We start from the raw sequence: 9,816 nt of genomic DNA, 5'->3' as shown, positions 1-9,816 counted from the left end.
TCCGACTTTTTCTCTTCCGACATTATTTCCATAAATTGGAAAAAAACTCATTCTCTCTCTAAATCTTTTACTATAATTTCTCTCACACAATTTTTTTTCTTTATTCCCTCTCCTCAAATAACTCAAACCTTAATTAATTTGCATAGCTTACAGTTTTTACCGTATTCATTTAATTATTTCTTTCACAATGTAATTGTATTTTTTTGGAACCTTGTATCATTTTTAAATTGTACTCATTTCAATATGTATATGTGTATTTGTATTCATTAATATTTTCATGTTTGTGTTTGTATAATGAAATTTGTATTTCTTTCTTAGTTTGTATTCATTCCAATAGATATGTCAAATGACTTTGTAGTTATTTAAGAAGCATGTTTGTATCCATATACTTATGTAAATTCGTGTTCATTCAGAAGTGATACAACATTGAGTTGTATATTTTTCAAAAACGTATAATTTTTCTTAAAATTCCAGGAAAATTTGTATTCTATTCATCTAAACATACAAATTTATAATCATAGTAACAATCAAAATTTGTATTTTAAAAAAAAATTGTATTTCATGATAAAAATGTATTTCATATGTGTTATGTATTTCAAAAATATATTATATCCAATATCTAATTTATAGAACATCAACTAAGTAGCATTCCAAATTATTATGTATTCCAAGAATCCAACATAAAAGATCAAAATTATTCAATCATTCACTGTTTGTATCCCAAACAGATTACAAAGTAAAAAATATATTTTGAACTTAATTGTATTTTAAATTGTATTAGCTCGAATATACAATTTGTATTTTACATAATCTAAATTATATTTAGATGCAAATGTGTATTCGAAACAGACAGGAAATACAAATTTTATATCAACAAACATACAAATTCAAAACAAAATAACATACAATTTTTGATGTTTTAATTGTTGTATCAAAGACAAATTGTATTCAAAATAAAATTTTGAATTGGTGTATCCAAAACACTTTGAATTCGAAATAAATCTTTTAAATAAATATCGAATTTTTGACAGCAGCAACGCATCCAACAACCGTGGTGTTGTTCAACACCAATTCAATAGCTTGAAGCCCAACTCGATTTGTATGCTTATTTGTTTGTACTGATCTCCTTTTTTCCGGCAAAAACTTTTATCAATTGTCTTGTCTTCTACGGAAAATGAGGATTTTCAATAAAGAATTGAAAGTCGTTAATGAAAGACGAGAGAATTTATCGCCTTAATCTCTTAATATGTATAAAAAATCTCATTTTTTTCAGCAAAAACCTTGATCAATTGTCTTGCTTTCTACGAAGAAGGAGAATCATTAATGGAGAAAGTCGTTATTGAATGATGAGGAAGACTAGAGAATTTGTATATCTTTTAGTCTCCTAATCTGTAAATTAAGTAAAAATATATTTTCGACACTATTGAATGATGAGGAAGACTAGAGAATTTGTATATCCTTTAGTCTCCTAATCTGTAAATTAAGTAAGAATTTGTATATCCTTTAGTCTCCTAATCTGTAAATCAATAATATAACAAGTTAAAATATTGACATTTTCAATAAATATTGAAAGTGTGGCTAAGTGGTTCTATTAAATACTAAAATATTGACATTTAAATTTTTTTTCCTAATATTTATCATTAGACTCCTAATCTTTATCATGACTAAGCAATGGCAACTCCATCAAATTATTTCTATTTTTTTTATCTCCTAATAACTCTGAGAAACTCCAACAGATGTAAATATAAGATGAATAACCCATTATGTTCAAGGTTTAATATTTGTGTGTAAAATTTAACACTCGACTTATATGCATAATTTATTTTCGTATATTACTCTATATAATTTTGTACCTCTATTGAAGAGTTTTCATGCTTTTGAGTTGCATCTTTTTCACATTAAATAATGGACATAGCAGATATTAGCAACCATTTTTTCTTAATAGAGTAGAATCAACCAATTGGAACCACCCCCAATTGTTATAAGGCAAGGATTATAGAATTTCAAGAAAAGCTTTAAAGTGCATCAATCTAACCTCATTTTTTTTCCAAAAAAAAAAGAAGAAGAAAAAAAACTCTTACCTGAAGCATTAACTCTTCCTTCTCGCAATTGAGTGTTTTCGCAATAGGATTTCGCTCTTTCGTAATATGACTAATAACTAATATCCACCAAATATGACTCTAGCTTTACTATTGTATATGGGTCATTTACTTGGCCCATTAATTATCAACTGAAGATTAATTGTATAAAAATATATGCATCAATTAAATATTCATAGTTAAATAAATAGTTACAACTCCTATTTAATGTTTAAGGAAAGAGACTTTTATGATAAAAAGATGTCTAGTTTTCACAACGACTTAGCGGGTAGTTATATTAGTTGAAATATAAGTGAATCTTACAAAAATTATATGTAAAGCTCAATAGAGTATGAAATTAAATATAAATTTCTTGGAAAATGTAAAATGAAAATAATGATTACATATTGGACTTTTCAAAAGTGATTTTACTTAGAGAAGTGGTTTTAAAAAATATTGAAAATGATTTTATTTTTGAGGGTAATTTGGGTACAAGAAATTAGTGAATTTACCCAATCACCATCAACTTTTCAGAGACATTACGAAATTACCTCAATTTTATTGCTCGTTCCGTTTCGTGCCAAAATTCTTTCTTGCCAAATATATGTTCCAATCTTATAAATGTAGACTTTTTCATCTAATACTTTTTTATGTGGGTTTTCATGCAGATGTATAGAACAGTGAAGAGCACTAAGCCACTAACAAATCTACATGTAATAATATTTGGATTTTTTTCATATCCTTAAGGGAGCCCATAGTACTTTTCACTTCCATCATTCTTTTTCTTTGCAAGCTTTGTAATTTTGTATTTTCATAAAACGAATTTCAGCGCTAAATTGTTCCTAGCTATTAGAATCTTTTGATAATATGGATTAGGGGGCAAGTATTGTTGTTTAAGTACTACAAAATTTGTCTATCGCTAATTAATTCTTGTTAATATGCAGCTAATTAAAGGGAAGGGAGAAATTAATGTATTTTTGAACCAAAACGATGGGATTAATAATGTTGAATATGAAAAATCTTGTGAGGAGATTGATGCATTATCACAATCAAGTACCATATCACAAAATATGGCTCATATGAGGTGAGTGCATTTGCAACTATATGATTGTTTTATTATCTTCTGACTTTGTTTGAAATTATTAGATTACATTATAATGCTGCAAACGTTTTCATATTTTCCATCATTAAAAATTGGAAAACAAACTACTACTTTACTATATATATTAATGGGTTACTGACTAGTGGCGAAGCTAGAAAATTTATCAAGGGTGTTCAAATATTACAAAAGTATTTTTGTTCGATAAATAGATGCATTGAAAAAATTAAAATTGAATTATATAATATAATATTACTTTTTTTTTCACGAATTAATATTTTAAAAGTGAACGAACAAGCAAAAAAAGAAGAAGAAAAAGAGGGGAGCATTAAACTTAAAATGAAATCATTTTTACGTTTCAAGCTTTCACTAATCTATGGTGATGAAAACAATAACGAGACATGGATAATGGAAGAATATCAAATGATGTGTTCTTTTGTTCGCTTTGAACGGTTTTATAGAAATCGTTTAGAGTTTGTTTATTAATTTAAATTAAATAATTACATTTAAGTTTTATTTCAAATTTTAATGAGGGCAAATAAAAAGTCAAATTCATTGAAATTCAATTAGCTACAAAACCTAAATTTTTAATTAAGAATGTAATTTAATTAGTTTAGACAATTAAAGAAATAAGTTAATGGATGATAAAATAAAAGTGTTGTATTTAAAATTAAGTTTTATTTCAAATTTTAATGGGAGGAAATAAAAAGTCAAATTTATCGAAATACAATTAGCTAGTAAACCTAAATTTTAAATTAAGAATGTAATTTGATTAGCTTAGACAATTAAAGAAATAAGTTAATGAATAATAAAATAAAAGTGTTGTATTTATAAAATGCAGTTGTGGGTTTTCGAACCCATGACCTCAAAGTGGGCAAGGGAGCTTTAGACCGTTGGGCCAAAGAATGTCAATATGCTCTGGGTGTCCAATTTATTTATTTTAACTGTTACAAATAGCATTTTACTTGTATATACGATGGGACACCCTCGGGACACTGTAGCTCCGCCATTGTTACTGGCATGTACGCATATGAAAAAGATAAGGACCAACCTAGGTATAAAATTCATTGTTAATTTGTCTCTAAATAACTTATTAGTAATAGATAATCTATCATTAAATAAATTTAATGGTTGTAGTTGTCTATCAAACGATAAAAATTGTTTGTTGCTAATTTCTTATTTAACGTATACTTAAATATAATATTGTGGACAACTGTTTTAAGGAAACTATATATATCCTCTTATTTAGAAGTGGGACTTGGGTTGGACTAACACAGCTATGAGAAGTGATACCAAAGGCATTTCAAGTTGTACTTTCGGATAGTAAACGGATAAGCTGGTAATTTTCTCTTTCGATTACTTCCTTGTTTGCTGCGTGTGTTTCTACATCGACAAAACGATCCACGTGTGGGGATGTTGATATTTGCCTATTCTAAATATCTTTCCTCTCTTTGTGCCGCTTGCTCATTCTTGCGGAGCCATTGTTTCCTTTCAACACAAAGCTTTGAATGATTTCTCCAGTAAGTTCTCCAATTGGCTTCCATATTGATTATTTCTTAAGGTAGACTGCAGATTCTACACCCTTCGACTCCAGTTTTGCGTAATGCCTAGGTCTTTGTATGGGTTTCTTCGGCCGACCAAATGGATAAGTCAATAACTTCCTCTTTTTAGTTCCTTCTTTGTTTGCCTCCTGTGTTTTTACAGATTCACACCTGGGTTCTTCAATCTTCCACATTCTCCTCTATTTTGTGTTGATTTTCAATTTTTTCCCATCAAGGCAAAAATTTTTTCCTAAGGCACAATTATGTATCTTCGCATGTACATATCAATATCTAGAATTAATTTGTTGTTATTTATTATTTTTATCATAACGACGCTGATTGCAGCAGCCGATTCCAAATTTTTATGATCTTTTGACAAGTTGTTTCTTCAATCTTCTATTATAGAGGATACTTGGATTAATGTTGTGTTCTTCTGCAGAACTGTACATATTAAGAAAAAAATATGTTATACTTTCTTCTTTGTTGAATTCAATTTTATGAGATGTTGGCTAATCTATATAGCAATCACTTTACCTATGTACGTCATTGTATTTTTGGGGTAGAGATTTGCAAATATCATTAGTTTCGTTGTTTTTCCGTGTCTTTTCTGAATTTCACTTACTGATGTTACATTATCTGTTTGCACATTGTCAAAGCAGGTAACCTCAGACCATTTACGCCCAGCAAAGATGGAGCTTAGTCTTGAAAGTGTAAGTTCCTTCATAGCCACAATAGTGCTCATCATTTAATAATTCATGCTTTACCAGATGAAACATGTCATATTACATTCATGTAGATGTCATTGGTCTCTTCAAATGTGTCTCTGCTACAGTTCAAACTTCGAAGATCTAACTTCTTAAAATGTTGTGATATCCACTTCTACATTATCGAGTTGTTTTCCCTATTTTTCCCCTTTTCCAGCATGCCAAATCAGGAGCTGCTGTAACTGACCTTCAACCAGTAAATGAGGTGGTTTCTCATGGTCTGAAGGATATTTTTACTCTTGTATATATGTGAACACTCACCTCATTCACCATCTTCCATAGCATCGGCATATCGCTCCTGTGAACTATTAAGAAATGAAGATGGAGTACCTAGAATTAAACATAGCAATGGGCGATACTTAGCTTACAAAGAAAATGGTGTACCAAGATGGTGATGTGACAGGACGACCATCAGGGGTGACACATATTTTTGAAGGTAGAGGTTGTATTACGCGTTAAGCATCCCTAAAAAAAATTTTCACCTAGACCCAGCTAAAAGGACTTCTACAATTTTCTCAAACATCCCTAAAAAATTCCCCCATTTTAAGCTTGGAATGAAATATTAAAAGCAAGAAAATACTTGCTCTACGACTGGAACATATATGCTATGATGGACAGAAACATATATGCTATGATGCTCAGGTCAAAAATGTCGAAAAAAGAAAGAGGTGTCTATGATAATTTTATTCATCTCTCGACTTTACTTTTCATTCAACCAATTTCAATTTGGACAATGAAATTTAGTTTTTTTTTTTGCAGCTGTGATTCAGCTTTAAATTGAAAAGTTTAAAGTGTATTTCCATCCTATTGGTGTTCTATGATAATAGAAACTTCTATTGAGTTCACAATTTTAATAGAAAGAACTTATGATTTACATGCTCTATGATGATATTTTTTGAAAATTAGCTTTCTCTTCTTCACATATAAATGATGGTTATATTTTAAGGGGACTCGCTGAAAGTACCAATTAATTCTTTTATTCATCTTTTTTGGCAGGTGTTCTAAAGTTATTGTGTGAGATCGTATGAAAGGATTGTTGGTGTTCTTACATAGCAAACGCTCTCCATGTTCTAAGGTATGAAGCTTACATTTAATATGTCTCTCATTTTTCTTGATTTTGGTGTCTCTGCATATTGTTTGCATCAGACGTTTTAGGTTGAGCTTTAGTGGTGGAGTAGTAGTTCTATTCTAAATTATTGCCTTTAAGCCGTCATGCTATGTAGATCAGGTGAACCTCAACGGCGATCCTGTTTTTTCTCGTGACATATTTCTTTTTTCGAGGCGGTTTTTTTTATCTCAATCTGGCCATTTAAATCTACTGATTGTTGAACCCAAAAAAAAAACTGTTGATTGTGTTCGCCATGTCCTTATGCGCTCTAAGCTAGCATAATATTATGTGTTAATTATTGTCACTGTCTTATTGGTTCTGCGTGATTATCCCAATTTCACACATTTGTTTTGTTGCTATTTTATTTTGGTCTCATGTTTTTCATATGCATAGTTAGGATCTGGTGGCATATACTGATATGATATTGTAGCTTTCTGTGGATGAGCTACATTATTTTGACTGTTATTGATTTATATTTTTCGTTAATAGAATTCAAATATATTACTAAGTTGAGTTGAAAATTGGCCTTGTGGAAACTATAATTCTGCTGAATAACATATATTCCTGCAGGAACAAGCTTGCTCTTTACTATATATTTTAGGACTATACTAAGATATATGAGATAAAAACTCATTACAAATACCTAAAGCTCTAAGCAAGAACACTAGCCAGCTATCAATTTTCATGTTTTCAGTAATAGGAATTTCTACATCTAGACAACATGACACTTCTCCGTTATGATTACAGTTGTTTGGCTCTGCAATTAGTTTCAACAAACCTGCACATTGACTTAAGATGTCATCTTCCAATCACTTAAATGTCTCTCAAATTTTAGTACTCAAATTGAAATAATGTTGTATTAATATAAGTAACCCGATTGCGAATCGAAAGAGTCTGATGATATCATGGATATGACTCCATGATTATAATCTTTATAACAACTGCTTTTAAAGCAGCTGCTGGATTAAAATACTATGATATTTTTAAAGGAAAAGGTTCTGTAGCTGAGAAGAGTTCCACTATACAGGTTTGGTTGTCCTCCTTCAAATCTGCGTACATGTCGATGTCCAGTTCAGACTGACCTATTTCTGAATTTTCTACCAACTCCTATAGGTAGATTTTGATTGTGTATATCGTAATATTACTGCAGTTTCAAGTCAAAAATCTAAACTATTGGCTAGAAATCGTGTCATTTTACAGGTCTCTTTTGATGACTTCTAATAAGATATGAGTAAGCTATAACTGAATTGATATCTTACTAATAGATTTATTACTGACACATGTATTTCTACTCTTAGGTTCGAGCTCCTCCAAGGAAATAGCGAAAACGTGAACAATTACATAGATAGGAGTATCATACAATGTATTTGAGTTCCCAAAATAATGAACATTGTTGTCATTTAGCTTTAGATCTGTAAGAAAGAGATCCAACTCCACTGAAGTCCTCAGATACCTCATTATATCTGTGGACTTTTATGAGAATGTGAAAATAATTATTTTGTAACTTACTTAAATATGCAAGTTACCGAAGTACTTTTGTCAAGATTCTTCAAAGATTTATTGAATAAGACAAAGTACAAATATGATATGTAAATGTAGTACTCCACGATTTCAGTGTTATCTTCTATAATCTTAAGGATTGAAATTTTAAGTATTATAATTGTAAACCTTTTAAAGATCAAGTCCTCAATGAGATTTAACTTTTTAAATATTCTTGTGACGTTGTATTTCTTTTTCTTATATTAATTTAAAGTTAAAAAAAAGAGAGTACAATATCATAATTAATTTAGACTAAACCATTGCTCAACCTTTTTAATTGTGTCTGGGTTATCCATTGTGTTTAGTCCTTTAAGCCTCAGCCCTATGTAGTATGTAACAAACTTTAGCATAACAAAATTGTTTTTCTATGTCACTTTCAGCTCCTGAAGTTTTATCTGCCCACTTGTTATTTTTTACCTGTTCCCTTAGTGCATTCTCTTATGTTAAAAAGCTTACAAATTATAATAACCTATAATGTCAATACTTGAACTGAAGTGGAGTTATAGAAAAATCTATTCCAGTATGAAATATTTGTTATATTTGAAGTCGTATATCTAAAGACATAATAGTTAAAATATAATTTTCGAATATGAAATTTACTCTACATATAATAAAGAAGTCTATCAACATTTCCCTAGAGCTTACCATTATTTAGGTTGAGGGATAGACAAACAGATGGACAAACAAATAGATATATTAGGTTGAGGGATAGAGAAACAGATGGACAAACAAATAGATAATGACCTTATCATTTACTCCCTCCATTATTTGTTTGTTTAGTTTTCACTTGGCGTAGAGTTTAAGAAAGTAAAGAAGACTTATGAATCTTGTACTCTTAAACTAAAGATATGTAGAATGTATCAAAATATCCTTTAATCTTTTGGTCTTACATATATAATGTGGAAAGTTGAACATTAAAGAGTTGCTGAAAAAGGAAAGAGACTTTTCTTTTTGAAATAAACTAAAAAGGAAAGGAAAACAAACAAATTGGAATGGAGGGAGTAATAATTTTCCTAATATTTAGGCCTTTGAAATAAAGTAATATATAGAGATATCTTAAACAAGTAACACCTAGAACTGCTTTTAGCAGTATTCATTCACATATCCTGCAAACTGCAGTAATAATGAATGTATATCTGTGATTAAAATATATCTCATCACAATCCTTCATGGAGTCCAAGCCTGAAGATAATGGTTTCCAAAGCTTGTAATTTCCTCTTCTGCATTACTTTAGGAGGCTGGTTTTCACATTCCAAAGGTAGAAAAGTTTATACTATGCAAAAGATATCCATGTTACGCAAAAATGTTGGAAAAGTTCAAAAATACACTAACATACATGTTGGGCCCATGCCCATCTATCTAAATTTTTTGGGCCCGTGCCTTACACGGGCATTCCATATCTAGTAGTTTATATATAGCATACTATGTGAAGTAATTAATAGCATCATGCATGTCCCAATAATAATAATTAATTGGAGGGGGAAGCATACATGCACAACCAAAAATGCCTTGACTGTGGTATTTATGTACATAATGGTGTTTCTCATAGTTACTCAATTTGTTTCATAATAAATGATTTTTTATTTTATCTAAAAAATAAGTAAAACATCTCATTTTGAATGTATTTATTAATTAGGATACATAAAGTATAATTTAATTTGTCATCTAAATTTTGTTTTAATGAAAA

At 29.8% G+C, this 9,816-nt stretch overlaps 1 long non-coding RNA gene across 1 annotated transcript; it reads left to right on the top strand.

The window, feature by feature from the left end:
- Window positions 1–4,576: 4,576 nt before the first annotated feature.
- LOC114074419 lies at window positions 4,577–8,137 on the top strand. The gene is made up of 4 exons (XR_003574817.1): window positions 4,577–4,697; window positions 5,378–5,428; window positions 6,479–6,557; window positions 7,889–8,137. It is a non-coding gene; the product is annotated as an uncharacterized LOC114074419 (long non-coding RNA).
- The last annotated feature ends 1,679 nt before the right edge of the window (window positions 8,138–9,816 follow it).

Source organism: Solanum pennellii, chromosome 10 (assembly GCF_001406875.1).
Source record: "Solanum pennellii chromosome 10, SPENNV200".
NCBI classification, from domain to species: Eukaryota; Viridiplantae; Streptophyta; class Magnoliopsida; order Solanales; family Solanaceae; genus Solanum; species Solanum pennellii.
Note: the sequence above shows the minus strand (reverse complement) of the source record. Positions and strands in the feature narration are given on the sequence as shown.